Genomic DNA, 15898 nt, shown 5'->3' on the forward strand with positions numbered 1-15898 from the left:
TGTCCTTCTCCAGCAGAATTGGTTCTCTTTTCTGACTCAGTCCTAGGCTTCGACCACATGTTCATCACATAAGCTTCCTTGCCAACTAGAGGAATAACCATCCACTAACCCAAACTCCATTCATCATAAGAGAAAGTTATTCACTTCACCTACGCGCATTTCAGGGCATCTCATTGTCTTTTTAAAAAGTCCCACGTCTATTTTGGTTACCCTCACCACTGAGGATATTAATTCTTTCATTTATTCTTTCACCAAACATATTCACCAAGCACACAATGCTCCATGAACATTTTGCGAGGAGGTAGCTTAATACCCCAAGGGCATGGAGCAGTGTGTGTGCTCTGTGTAAGGTTTCATTGTTTGAATATCTTTTGTTTATCTCTCCATTTAGTGAGGAGTTAAGGCCATCTGTACACCTGTCCCCATTGGTCCAGATTTCTGAGAACTGTCACGTTTCCTCCTACAGTCTAATGCAGTGTTCATAGTAGAGGGTGGTGATTCCCATTAACAATTTGCCGGATCTGAGAGGGCAGGTTTCCACGGTTACTGGGAGAAAGGAATATGTCAGAGAAGAAGCTGGTTTATTATAACACAGAATACACATTTGCTCTGAAAGCCTTCACCTTCTCAGGAGAGAGAAACTGTCACTGAGAAGAGTCTATCCCCAAAATGACCTTGACGTCAGTGGCTATTAGTTGTAGGGCCACTTTTCACATTTGACCTATGTAAGTGAAATAATATATATATATCTCCAGTTCTACATACTTGGAAAGTTCAGCATGGAAAGAAGGGAACCCAAAGGTAAAATCCTTGTCTTGAAAATAGTTTCCGCATACATACGAATTCTATTCTTACCAAAGCCTTAGGACTGACTTCTCTGGTATGTTTCTGCTGGGGTCTTGGCAGGAAGGCATTGAATCATTAAACCCACCCTCCCATTTTGCCTCTGTGGCTGTGCTCAGTCCAGGAAGTGATTTCTCTCAACGGTTCTATTCAATTGATCTTAGCTGAAGTTGTTACATTTCTTAAGAGTTCCAAATTATTATTACTAATCAGAGGCAACATAATGGGCTTCCTTCCTTCCTTCCTTCCTTCCTTCCTTCCTTCCTTCCTTCTTCCTTCTTCCTCCCTCCCTCCCTTCTTCCTTCCTTCCTTTCTTCTTTCTTTCTTCCTTTCTTCTTTCTTTCTTCTCTCTTTCTTCTCTCTTTCTTTCTTTCTTTCTTCTTTCTTTCTTCTCTCTTTCTTCTTTCTTTCTTTCTTCCTTTCTTCTTTCTTTCTTCTCTCTTTCTTCTTTCTTTCTTTCTTTCTTCCTTTCTTCTTTCTTTCTTCTCTCTTTCTTCTTTCTTTCTTTCTTTCTTTCTTTCTTTCTTTCTTCCTTCTTTCTTTCCTGTTCTTTTCCTTTCTTCTTTTATTTTTTTCATTTTTTGAGGTAGGGTTTCACTGTGTAGTCCTGGCTGTCTTGGAACTCACTGTGTAAACCAGGCTGGCCTCGAACTCACAGAGATCTGCCTTTCTCTGCTTCCTGAGTGCTGGCATTGAAAGTGTACACCACCACCATCTGGCAGAATGTCTTTTCTTGATAATTTGTTGTATTGTGAAACTTTATCTAACATCTTTTCTTGTCCCTCCTTCTTTCCTTCTCCTCTTCTTTGAAAATGTTTGTAAAGGTAAAAAAGTTTGTTATCCTTTCTGTACTTTGTGGTAATGATGATGAGACTTAGCTCGGCACCGTTCCCAGTAGGAAAAGTTATGGCATTCTAGAGCATTCAACTGGTTTGGCAAAGACAAAACTGGTTTTCTTTCAGGATTTATTTGAATCATATGATCAGGAATGTTGGATAGGGCTCTACAAAGTAGATGAGGCAATGGATGTTTGCGTGTGTGTGTGTGTGTGTGTGTGTGTGTGTGTGTGTGTGTGTGTGTTCACAAGTTCCCATGTGTGATTTATGAGAGTTTGTGCATGTATGTATGCAGGTAAGCATGCCCCTGTGGGGAGGCCAGAAAGGGAAGAATCCTTCTCTGTCACTCTCTTATTCCCTTGATACAGCATCCCACAGAATCTAGAGCTAAGCTGGCAATCAGCAAGCCCCAGTGGGCCTTCTGTTTCTACTCCCCACAGTAGTGGGGTTCTAGGCATGCTGCACTATTACATGTGTGCTGGGGATCTGAACTCTGGTCCTCTTGCTTGCGTGGAGAACACTCTCTTATCTGCTGAGCCATTTCCCAATTTTCTGGGTTGCTGTACCTATATCTGTAGTAAAGGCAAGTCGCTTCTTGGAAGCTTGAGCTACTGGAGAGATGTTATATAAACTGCATAGAGAAGTCTGTCCTAATTAGGTAATTTGGAATGATGAAGGTAGCAAATAAGGGTGTTTTGATAAAAAAAAATAGGCTGAAAGTCGCCCTCAGGGAAGGAGTGGAGAGATGGAAAGGAGACTGAGGCTAACAATGTAGTGAACGGTGAATGCAGGGGTTGTTTTGTTGCGGGTGTTTCTTTGCTTCTGGGCCCTGCTGTTGAGTGAGGAGTAGAAGTTGCTTTTATGATCACTTAAATACTTCAATAATGTAGGAGGTGACCTTTGCCAAAAGTCAAAGGTCTACAAGTAGCCTGTTTCCTTGTTCATCGTGCGTCTCCACCCCCTCCCCATCTTCTGATTATGCATAAGGATTTCTACTGCTGTATTCCCAAGACTTGCAGTATATTTTGCATATATAAGCTCTTGATGAATATTTGCTGAATAACTGAGTACAGGATTTTGTTTAGTCAATTTCTTTTATTCAGACATCGGTATAACTATATACTATACCTATGCTGATTCTAAGTTTTCATCATTTTACGAAAGAATTCATCACACTTCCGAGAGTAATTATGCTTCAGCAATCATATTTCTGTAATAATACCTTTGTAAGAACATCTAGAAGATAACTTTTAACATTCTTTTCTTATAAGGCTTTCTCAGGCTCCTTGGTCCATTTTCTCGGTTCAAAGACGTTTCCAGGCTCTGCATGGATTCTGGTGAAGCCAGTGTGGCTAATTTGCTGGAAGTCTTTCGTGTGCCAGGGAGTAGAGGGCTCCACAGTTAGGAATCTCTAGAGCTGAAAAGGTTATCTTCTGAGTTCTTCAACAGAAGGTACACACTGAAGAAATGGAAGAGAACAATTTGTGGAACTTCTAAGAAATTAGAAATGTCCCCTTTCTGTTCACTCACATTAGAAAATGTCACTAACAGTGTGATAGTTCATCTCAGTTGTGAACTGGATGGGATCTAACATCACCTGGGAGATTGTCCTCTGGGCATACTCCCCAATCCCCCTAAAGATAGGATTTCTCTGTGTAGTCCTAGTTGTTCCTGAACTCATTTTGTAGACCAGGCTGGACTCTGACTCAGAGATTCTCCTGCCTCTGCCTCCTGTGTACTGGGATTAAAGGCATGGACCACCACTGCCAGGCCTCTGGGCATCCTCAGAGGAAGTATCTTGATTAGGTTATCTGAGGTGGGAGGATCTACCCACTGTGGGTGGCACCATTCCCTAGGCTGGGATCTTGGACTTCATCAAAAAGATAAGGGAAGCTGAGCACTAGCATGGTTCTCTGCTTTTTGACTTCAGACACAATAGGATCATCCACCTCAGGCTCCTACTTCCATGGCTTCCCTGTGCTCATGGGCTGTACTCTCAAACTGTGAGCCAGAATCAACTCTTTATGCTTGCATCAGGGTGTTCTGTGGGAACAGCAAAAAAACTAGCTAATGCAGAGAAGACCAAATTGATATAACCCAGTGGTGGGACAGTAAAAAAAAAAAAAAAAAAAAAAGCAGCTAGAGGAGGAATGAGAGATCATTTCAAGAAGAGTGACTGCCAGATTTTTATCAGAAACCACGGAAGTCAGGAGATGGGAAAGGTGGAGCTGGGGGTCAAGCAGCGATGTAAGAAAATAACCTAGAGTTTCCTTCACAGAGCAAATGGCATTCCAATAGGAAAAGAAATATAGTTTCTAAACATCTATAGTGGAAGTTCACCGCCAGCATCCTGTACTACTAGAAATGTTAAGGGAAGGCCATCAACCACACACAACTTAGAGCCAATAGAAACCTAGATATGCAAAGGAATAAAGGACATGGGAATTATAACTGTGAGTAAATGAGAAACACTTTCCCTATTATTTCAATCTCTTTAAGTGTTAATAGACTGTTTAAATCAAGATAATAGCAGTGCATGGTAGGATTTATAGCACAGAGGATAAAATGTACAGCAACACTATCACAAAGGCCAGGAAGCAGGCATGCCATGATGCTTTGTACCATTTTTATTTTATGTGAGGTACTAGAGCATCCTTTAAAGGGAGACGGTGATAAAATCAAGTGTGTATGTGTGGTTGTACCACCTTAAAGATACAGCAAAACAAAAAGCCAGAGTAGGACACGAAAGGAAACAAAGTAAGCTCATTTTTTATATCCCCATTTAAAGAAGAAAAGGAAAAGAAGAACCAGATGTAATCAGGTTTTTAAAGACAAGATAAAGATTTAACATGGCTGTACCAATAGTCCCAGTGAAGGAAATGGACTGAAAACTACTCAAAAAAAGCAATTGTGAAGTTGGATAAATTCAACCATACACTGCCTACCAAATAGTGGTAGAGTGCACATATTAATATTTAACAAATTAAATGCCATAGATAAAAGCATCACAAGAAAGACATTTCTTCACAATGGGAGTTCCATTTTACCATGAGAAGAAGACATTCCTAAGTGTCTAGGACAACTTACAAATAAATATACCATACAGAAAACCTATTTGTGTGAAGAGACAAGAAAAACAGAGTATGGGAGAGAAATTTCAATACCCTGTCTCAATAACTGATAGACCAGAGACTCAGTATGAACGTAAAAGGACAGGGATGTTATTGTGAAGCCACATGACCTAACTGACAACTAAAACACTTGAACCAACTCTTAACAAAAAGGCAAGCAGGTCCAGACAAAAGCTCTCCCACTCACCACTGTGGAAAGTGATGCAGAAGTTCTAAACTAGAATTATTGTATGACCCCCACAATCTCTGTTCTGAGCATGAGCCATCCCCTCATTAAGGTACCTATATACCCGTGTTCTTCACAACATTATCCACCATAGCCAAGATATGGAAACTGAGATCATTCCTGGTGAATGAATTAAAAAAAAAAAGTTGTTCTGTGTATATTCATCCTGTATATGGAGATTCAGACATTTACAACAACAGAGAGAAAACTAGACATTAAATAAGTGGAGACCACAAGAAAAATAAAGTGGGCGGTGTTATTTGTGTATGGAATCTTAAAGTCACAGCAGAGAAAACAAGCAAATATATAGAAACAGAGCAGAATGATGCTTACAGAGGCAGCAGACCGGGACAGTGGAAAGGGGTCTATCAAAGAATGCCAAGTTTCAATTATGGTAGAGTGAATGATCTAGAGATGTAATGTATAAAAGCATAAATACAGTTAATAATATTGCCTTGCCTCCAAGAAATGTATTAAGAGAGTAAGTTGTAGGCATTCTTACCACACACGTACACAAAAGAAACTCTGAGATTATGTATATGCTAATTTTATTGCCTATAATATTCAGTGCACTATTTGCATATCAAGGCATGGTGATAATCTTATATATACAACAAAAATGGGTAAGCATAAAATAGCAACAAAGATGACATTATTTTTAAGTATATACAGAACATATATGAAAACTATCTTCTGAGTCACAAAACGTTTTTTAAAAGAATGTATATTATACAAAGCATAGCCAAGGTTCCTGAGAATAGTGTAATCACATTCACTTAAGCAAAAGTATGCTCTTTTCTATCAGAGGATTTTAGTTTAGAAATATTTCATAGAAATGTACCTGGACATTCTTCAGATAAATGTAAAATTACATACTTATAGTTTCTGCCATATCCTTGCTTATTGCTTGGAAGATCTTTGTGACTAGCCCTCCTCGGTTTTCCTATCCAGGGTTGTACCTATTTAGAAATAGCAGGCCAGAGAAGGAAAGAAACAAAGCCAGAATTTTCTACCACTTTGAGCTGTCCGAGGATGCCATTTCTGAAAAGTAAAGCTGGAGAAGATGCAGGTACCATTTCCGCATGGCCAGACAGAATGCTGCGTCATTGTGGCCACTGGTCATTTCCGGATTTGCGCCGAGATTTTTGAGGCGAATGTTTGGGAGTTGTTTGTGACCACTGAGGACACATTTGGCTTTGAATGAAACAACACAGAATGAATAAGCTGCCCCATACACAGATCTTCCCACCAGTGCCCATAGTGTTCCCACCAGTAAACACTTCATTGTGTCCAGATTTAGGCTACTCTTATTTTCATGTTCATTCTGAGGGCAGATCTCTTAAAATATGCATCTGAAAGACATTCCATATAGCTTTGCTTAGCTTTGCTAAGAGGCCCAAAGCTTTATCTACAGTGCAAGACAACTTTTGTCTATAGAAGAGGTTATGAATTCGGGAAGGGGGTGGAGACACATGAGGAGGGGGAGGAGGGAGAGGAAGGAAGGGAATGATGTCAAAACAGTGTATTTGTGTAATGAATTCAGAAACTAAAATCAATTAAATATTTAAGGATGGGAGGAAGACAGACAGAGAGACAGAGACAGACAGACAGAGAGACAGAGAGAACTTGTCTTGCCAGGCATGTTGGTACAGGCCTATTAAACTAGTACTCCAGAGGCCACAATGGGAGAACTATGGCCTGAGCTATACAGTGCATTCCAGGCTAGCCTGTGCTACTTGGTGAGGTCTTGTCTGAAAACAAAGAAACAAACAAACCAACAAGCACAAGTATTGGAAAAGAGAGAAGAAATGAGTATTTTGCATCTGTTTTCCTATCAGTTTTAGTCTGTTATGAGATCTCTGTTTTGTTAGGCACAGTAGTTGTCTAGTAGTATAAATCATTCTTGCTTTTCAAAGATGTGTTTAAACAGAAATAACTTGGGTTCCTTTGAAATGTCTTGTTTCAAGCAAGTGTACCTTTGAATTCTTAGTGAATGAAGGGTTTGAGGCTTTATCTTCACACACACAGTTCTCTCCCTTCTGCTCTGATCCTGCAGAGCTCTCCTGAGAATAGAACTTTGCATCCAGAAAAACCATACACATTTAATGGCCTTGAAAGTATACAACACATCTAGCCACATAATTGAAAATAATAAGGCCACAATAAATGGGATGGCCCCAGGGTAAAACACCCAAGGGATTCAATTGGTGTCACTTTGCATCAATGTCCATGCATCACGGTAATTGAGGTAACATAACCAATTACCACATTGTAATTAGAGCTCTAAGAACTTGAGAAAAATTGCAATGATGAGCCAGCTCACTTTTTAAAAAGGAACGAAATAATGAAATAAAAGGGAAGGAACCTGATACGTTACATTGCTCAGGCTCCTTACAAGGGGTGTTATAGAAAGCCATTCTCTCTCTCTCTCTCTCTCTCTCTCTCTCTCTGAATACTTTTTCACTTTCTCTGTATTACTATTGGTGGTATATTTTGAAAACTAAGAACTATTAAAAGCTATTTTTGACTTAAGTAATGTGTCCTCACCATGATCTAATGATTTTACAACTTTATGACAGAAGACTTTCTTTAGAATGTCATCTCAGCTTATAATTTCATTTTCTGTCTAGGAGTTTCTCACATTGTAACCTGAAGCATCATCCTGAGTGTTTAAATTGGTATCTGAACACAGTGACATATTAATAAAGTATACATTTCTCTGGCTCTGGTCATTAAACAAAAATAGACTTTGATTCTACCCCCATGAGCAAAAATTAAATGCAGAAAGAATTACTGCATTTAGAAAATAAATTTGACTTGTGGCAATTATTTTTATAAGGCTAGAGTTTAAGTGAGAAACCTCCTGTAAGATTTTACTGCTGCTACATAATCAAGTAATTATGTAATTACTTGTACTTAATTACTTACAAGAGAGATGGTTGTTTTAAAAAAAAATTCTTATACATGTCAAAACCAGCTTCTTTCTCTAGAATATTTCTAGCCAGGCTCCCAGTATCAAAAAAGTTCTTTCAGTAGCAGGAGCCTGTAAATGCTTTTATTTTAGAAATCTTTCACTATTTTCTCCAAAGATATGAAGGTGCATCATATGAATATCTATGTTTTCGCTCTTATTTCTACTTGTGATCAGAGAGAAGTGGGGGAGGGGAGGGAGGAAGGAGCAGGAAGAGGAAAGAAGGAGAGAAGCATGAATGGGAGAAGGAAAGTAAGAAGAAAGTAATTATTTTAAATTTTAATTGAAAGTTAAATATAAGACACAATGTGCAGCTGAGGAATTTTCAGTGGGAAGAGTGAATTTCTCAAGGGAAGCGGGGTTATTTCCATGAGCATTCCACACAAACATCATGATTAAGAGCGTGGCCATTAGCTGTGTCACTGTGGCAAATTACTTTCCTTTGCACACCTCCACATCTTCGTTTGGAAGACAGAAAAGACTTTTTCTGACAGTAATTAAAACCTTCTGCCCCTGCCGGAGCTGCTGCTGTTGGAACCACCATAGGCACATTACTTTTGTGGTTTGGCAAATCTTGGCCTCTAACCCCCAAAGGACCCGAACCCCTGCCTCCAAAGTTTCCTCCTTTTGTAGGTCCAAAATTTGAAGACCAAATGTTGAAATTGCCCAAATAATTATAGCTCTCACCACCTCCAAAATTATTTCCATCATCATTGAGTCCATTACAGGTGCCCCACCAATCACCATATCTATCTCAACCACCACAGCTGCCACCAAAGCCACCACGGCCACTGAAGCTTCTTCCATGATCAAAATTGTCATTGCCACCAAACCACCTCTATAATCGCCACCAAAGATTCTGGACCACTTTGACCTCTTTGGCTAGAGGAAGCATAGCCATCTACTGCTTCCACAGGGTTTTCCTTACCTCACAGTTGTGGCCATTCACAGTGTGGTATTTCTGAATGGCAACTTCATCCATGGAGTCACGCTCATCAAAGGTCACATAAAAAAGAGCCCCTCTTCTTTATACTGTCTCTGTCCGTCATGACTAAACCACTTTAATTTTCCCATACTGTTCAAAAATAATCTCACAGGTGTTCTTCAGTGTCTTCCTTACTACCAACCACACAGATCTTTCTTCAGTTAAGTGGGCACCTGGTTTTTGCAAATCCGCTCTAGACACAGCCCTCCTTGGGTCCACAACTCTCCCATCCACCTTGTGTGGCCTTGCATTGATGGCTTCATCCCACTCTTGCACAGTGGTGGAGGTGACGAATCTGAAATCCCTGGAGCATTTGGTGTCTGCATGTCTCGTCACCACACTGCTGGTGAGGAGTCCCCATTGCTCAACAGGGCTCCTGAGCCTCATCTGTTGTTCTGAAACTCAGCCCTCCACTGAAGAGCTTATGCAGCTGTTTGAGCTGCTTAGGAGACTCTGCCTTAGACGTGGCTGCAGGGAGATGACCCTCAGCAATGCTTCCCCCGCCACATCAGTGGACAGAGAGGAGAAAGCCAACGAACATATTCACAAGCCTTGCTTTCAAGTCTGTCTGTGCCCCACTTCCTGGAAGAGCCGAGTCTTGATAAGCGTGCCACCAAATGTTAGTGAGCAAAGAAGGAAGCCTCTTCCTTTTGTTTCCACATAGGACTTTTATTTTAAAATCTTTTAATTTTTTTCTTGTATTAGTACTTATCTATAGGACCAAACAATGGGTTTTATTGTGATATTTTCATACATTCGTATAAAATCGCTCGCTCCCATTCTTTCTCTCAATTACCCTTTCTCGCCCCCTGCTTCCTTCTGCTATTCCTTTTGCTCTTCCCAAAGACTCTCCTGTCTGTTCAAAGCTGGCCTTCTTAGGATCTGCATTCCATAAGAGGGAGAGATGGCATGATGTTTTTCTTTGAATGTGGCTCATTTCTCTTGAACATGATCATCGCTAGATCATGCCATTTTTCTTCAAATGATATCATTTATACTTTATGAATGGATACTTCCTGTTGTGGTGATAGAATCATACATTTTCTTTATCCACGTGATCACTTTCTCTTGGCACTCCAGTTAGGAATTTTAAATTATTATTGCCTAATCTCGCTGATCCTTTTACTGTCTGCAATCTAGTTACAAACCCATTAAGGAATTCCTCCACTTATTTTACAGTTTTAAGTTTTTATTTCTAGCACTTAATTTTGGTTTACTGGTGGCTCTGCTCTCCTTGTGTCACCCATGTATGCATGCTATTGTCTTCTCCACTGGAGGCTTTAGCACATTGATATATAGTTTTTAATGCATTAAATACAATATGTAGCATTTAATGCATTTCATACATAGTTATTTAAAACTGTCTGGTAATTCTAAAATCTGTGTCATATCGAGACTATTTCTAATGCTTGTCTCCTCAGACATTTCCCCCTGGCTCTTAAGCATGCCTTATATACTTTTTGTTGTTGTTGAAAGATGGACATGGTGTATCAGGTAATGGAGACTGAGTTACATGGACTCTCCATGTGGGTTTCATGTTAATATAGCTGGGAGTTGAGCTGAATCTCTTATAGTTACGGTCAGATTGTGCTGAGCTCTGATTTCCTCTCTGCTCTTGCTTCTGTCTCTCCTCTTATCTTCAGGTTACCTAAGAATCTTCCTCAAACATCTTTTATCACTGCCAGCTCTAATCCACTGTTAACCGGAGCCCTGTTGCTGTAGCGATAACAGACGAGGGAGAAGATGCACTCTCTATCACTGACTGCAGTTTCTAAGTGTGCTGTGTCTCTGTGCTGTCCACTTCTCCATTGTCCCTTAGTGTGTCCACATGTTTAGTTAAGACAGGAAGGCTAGAGGGGTTGATGCCAGAGAAATGCCATGTAAAGACCCACCCCCTACCCACACACACTCTGAAATAAGAGTCTTCCAGGAGTATGTCACAATGATCTAACACATGCGCACACCCTACCACACCCACCCCTGTTAGAATCACCACTGGTCCTCTAGATTCTATTCCATGCTAGTACGCTTGTCTCCAAGTACCTCCTCCGGTCTACTCAGCTTGAGCATGTCTGACTTAATGGCTGAGATGCTGCTGTAATTATGTCTTCCTCTCCTTAAGGACATGTTATAATTCCATTATTAGTTTTTCATGGTTTTTCAAGACAGGGTTTCTCTGTGTAGCTTTGCGCCTTTCCTGGAACTCGCTTTGGAGACCAGGCTGTCCTCGAACTCACATAGATCTGCCTGCCTCTGCCTCCCGAGTGCTGGGATTAAAGGCGTGCACCAACACCTCCCGGCTTTAATTCTTTTATTTTTAAAAAATCAAAGCCCATAACCTCCCAACCCCACAGAAACTCTAGAAACATTTTGGACCAGCCTGTCTATCTAGTTTAGTTGTGTGTGTGTGTGTGTGTGTGTGTGTGTGTGTGTGTGTACATATAGGTGTACATACATAAACATACATATGCATATGTATGTATGTATTTAACTTGGCAAAGGATATGAACAAGTTACAAATCAGTAAATAAAATAGTCAGCCATAAATGAGCATCCAACCTAACTAGTCAGGAAAGACATGCAATGTAACACTGTCAGTATTTATCTTTTTAAAAATTTATTCTCAGAGAATCAGAGCTATTCATAGGAAGATATCCTTATGTTATCTAGAAATCTGTCTCAAATGTGGAAGTAATATGATGTTCTGAGAACATACGTTTCCAGTGGAGTTTTAAGAATATCTAAAGTGATTATAACTCACATTATTCATAAATACTTTATGACCTAGAATTTTGATATAATGCAGAGCAAGATGTGTTTAAAATGCTGATCATGCCATGTATGCATGTTATGTCTGATTTTTAATGTGTTGTATGTGTCAGGGATGAAGTAAAATGTTTACTGGGCTTATGTCAAATATTTTATATTTCTTAGATTTTTCTAGATTTAGAGGAATTATTATAATACGTCATTTAATAGGAGAATAGTTTTCTAAAACTTTCCTGCCTAGCTCTCGGAGGTCAGCTGAAAAGCTCTTCATCCCCCAGTTTCCGTCTGAATACTCTGGTCCACATTGATCTTTCCCCTTTATTCATCCTGCTCTACCCGGCTTTCAAGTCCAGCTGCTCTTTTTATCTTATTCTTCTCTCTAAGCAATCGTACTCCACCCATAGCTTCAGGAACTCCAGACACACAAAGTCAGGACTACAGCTCTCCAGAGATCTCCCCAAGGCATTTCAAACTCTGTTTGTTCAAAAGAAAAATCTTAATCTTTCCCGACAAGCTGATCCTTCTCCAGTAGTATAGATCGCAAGGCAAAACAGCATCAGCTCTTCCGTTGTGCTAAGGCAAAGAACAGGGCCTTCCTTCACTCTTGGGTCTGTCTGTCCCTTGCATCCAGCTCATCGTCTCAGCTAGGGGGCTTTACCGTATAAAGAACCCCTTCCTCTAAGTGTGCCATGCCACCTTAGCCCAGGCTGTCAGAGGCTTTGGCCAGTGATTAGTTTGCACAGAGTATGTGAGCTACTGCTGGTGCACAAAGCCAGCGTTCTGCACACGTGAGTGAAACATGTTCTTAGCAATACCTCTGTCATAGCCTTTCTCAGACCTCGTCTTCTTTCCACTCTGAAGCCTGTGGAAGCTTTTAGAAGTACTAATCTGATTGCCCTCTTTTCTGCTTGTCTGGGTTTGTTTCTAATCCAGTCTCTGTCCTCCATGTAGGCCAGACTCTTTTTCAAGTGCAGACTGCTCCCTCTTACCATAATGCCTCATTTCTTCTGCTTTCCAGGTCCATCCAGCCCTTGGTTCCCTCCCAGAAAAGTCTTGTTAGTCTCTCAAAATTGACTACAATCCCATTTTTCAGGAAAGCTTTTTCTGACCTTCTAGAATAAATGGAATCTCTTCCTGGAATCAGACCACAGGTTATAATCGGACCCACTAGCTGCAAGCCATATATTTTTTAACCTTGTACCTGGTGATCAACAAATTTGTTGACTATTTTAACATATTTGATCAATATATGTTCATGGTACAAGTGACTAGAGTTGTCTAAAAATGTAGTAATAACTTGACTTAGTTAGGCTACTACTTATTTTCATTTGGATCCTAATCTGCCACTTAGTTCTTTTTGGACTACCTCTTCACCTTCTGACATATTCCTGTGTTAACCAATCAAAGAATCCTCTTGTTCCTTGTGCAGAACTCTGTCTTGTGTTTTGAATTGGTTAGCCATGAGCTAAGATAGCAGTCTTTATAGGACAAGTGTCCTGGAAAGAACACAGACCTTTGCAGTGGCCAATCACAATGCAAGTCTGTGTCAGTATTTTCTCTGGTCTAGCTATACAGGCACTGAGCGTTAGTACCAATCTGTTGATCACAAAGTCACATTTACATTCTGACTTGAGAGAAGACATTTCCGTGCAAATACCACGAGTGTCAAGTAATTGTCTTGTCTTGCTACAGGAAGGTTAGAGCTACTCTGACTTTCTTTTTCATTTAGGTCTATTGTTTCCCCTGAGTTATGTTTACAATTTTTAAACACATTTATGACTGAGTTTACTGAATATCAAATAATGATATTATGTTTAAGTCATGGGAGATTGAAATTAAAATATCAAAATTGAAAAGGCAATTTTTGTGTGTAAAAGGAAGTATATAAAACATTATAGACATAAGCCCATAGGCTCAAGATATCAAAGCTAAAGCTATTTTAACACACATAAAAAATATTCTTTCCATAGCCATAATGCTGCCAGTTTATTACTGTTGACTCCTAAGTATGCATTGTATTCTGAATGTTTAATATATTTGCATGCATGGCTTTTGCTGATTCCACTGGGTTATTGGTTAGGAAGGAATGAACCAACCAATGGTCTAGAAATACGAGTGTCTGCAGTGTGGTTGCCACTCTGGGATTTTTGCCTGCAGAAAAGCAGAGCATCTATCATCTTCACTCTCAGTGAACTTCCAAACCATATGTGTACCGACAGTAAGACACTATTGACATAGATGAGACAATAATTACCCCAAACTGCATTTGGGACGGAGATGACAGCATCTGTTACAAAAAGAACTCTAAAACCGTAGAGATGCTTCCTGTGTGCTCAGCGTCTGGGCGGCATGTTGCTAGGTCAACAAGTATCTGTTAAATGAATAGATGACTGTGGCAAATTACATCACTCAACCTCTAATGTAAGAATCAAGTAAGAGAGAGAGAGACCTCTGAGGGCTAAGTGATGTTTTATTCTTTAGAAGAATTTACACCTGAATTTTGAAAATTGTAAGTGAAGAAAATAGAACCCCACCCCTCCATTCATTCATTCACGTAAGAATGTTAGTGAGATCTACTAAGAGCAAAGTACAGTGCCACAAGGAGCAGGGACCATTCATGAGGCGATTGTTGTAGTGAATATTATCTTCACAGGAATGCCACAAATTGAGTGCCAGTCATTATAGGTGAACAGATTATGGAAGGCCTTAAAAAACACAGTAATTGAGAATAAAAAAATACCCATTGAAAGTTGTATGTGCATGTGTTTTCATGTGTGTGATTAAGGGTGGTTTGGTTTTATGAGTGAATTTATTTGAGGAAGTTTGGTTTGGAAGTGATATGCAGGATTATAGTAAACACACTGTTGTCTCCAGTTTCCTTTAAAGTTTTGTGATGGGATTTTCATACATTTCCACCAGAACATTTAATGGCCTTTTGAGTAAGAACTCTTTCTTGTGCATTTGTGTTAGCTAGCTTTTGTTTTGTGGCACTGACAAAATGCTGAGGAAGTCAAAGGAGGAAAGATGCATTTTGGTTCATGGGTTCCGAAGGTTAGTTTCTGGTTGGCCAACTTCATTGTTTCTGAGCCTGCAGTGAAGCAAAGACCCAATGGTGGAAGACTGGGACAGAGCAAAGCTGCTTGCCTGTGTTAACCAGGTCTAGAGAGAACAAGGGGAGGCCAGTGGCCCCCAGGGGTATATCACCAAGGACCCCCTCCCTTCAACTAAGTCTCACCTCCCAAGGTTTCCTCACCTCCCAAGAACCCATCACTGAGTTCTGAACCCATCAGTGTCAGTCAGAGATCACAGTCCTCTTGACCAAATAGCTTCCTGGTGTGCCAGCTCTGAATTCACCTCTGCATTAAGGATCACCCCTTCCACATATGGTTATGACAGGACTTCACTTTTTCTCCTTGATACAATGCTATCCCTTGTCTCAAATTTGGAATTGTGGAAATAGAGGGGGTTCATTAACCCAGTCAAAGTACGTTTTCAATTATTATTAAATGGAAGTACTTTCCACTTGGCCAAGTATTTCCAACTCTCTTGTCTTAAGTTTTAAAGACCATACTACAATAAACTTTAATGATATTTATGTGATTAGATGAATCCATGAGCCCTGATTTCTATCTTTTCTTTTAGTCTGCAGCAAGAATAGCTTTGGCAATTACTCCCGGATGTTAAAGGTCTATAAGCTACTAAAATAATCCATTTTGAAAGCATTTTTGCGTGTAAGTCCATCTTGTTCAATCCAGGATAAAGGCATTTTAATGTGATAGTGTTGTTAGAGTTTTCCTTCCTGGCCCAGTCAGGACAAATCTCTCTTACCCGCCAGTCCCACAGTCTCTCAGACCCAACCAAGAAAGCACACAGAAACTTACATTGTTTAGAAACTGTATGGCTGTGGCAGGCTTCTTGTTATCTACTTCTTCTATCTTAAATTAACCCATTTCTGTTAGTCTATACTTTGCCACATGGCTTGTGGCTTACCAGTATCTTTATATGTTGCTTTTCATGGCGGCGGCTGCCGGTGTCTCTTTACAGTCTTCTACTTCCCTGAATTCTCTTCTTTTTTGTCCTGCCTATACTTCCTGCCTGGCCACTGGCCAATCAGAATTTTATTTACACAGAGCGATA

General features: G+C 40.0%; 1 protein-coding gene across 2 annotated transcripts in view; it reads left to right on the forward strand.

Moving 5' to 3' along the window:
* Akap6 (A-kinase anchoring protein 6) overlaps positions 1 to 15898 on the forward strand; it is a 432518-nt gene that overhangs the window by 389648 nt on the left and 26972 nt on the right. The gene's annotated exons all lie outside the window — the stretch shown is intronic.

The sequence above is a fragment of the Onychomys torridus genome, chromosome 14 (assembly GCF_903995425.1).
Source record: "Onychomys torridus chromosome 14, mOncTor1.1, whole genome shotgun sequence".
NCBI classification, from domain to species: Eukaryota; Metazoa; Chordata; class Mammalia; order Rodentia; family Cricetidae; genus Onychomys; species Onychomys torridus.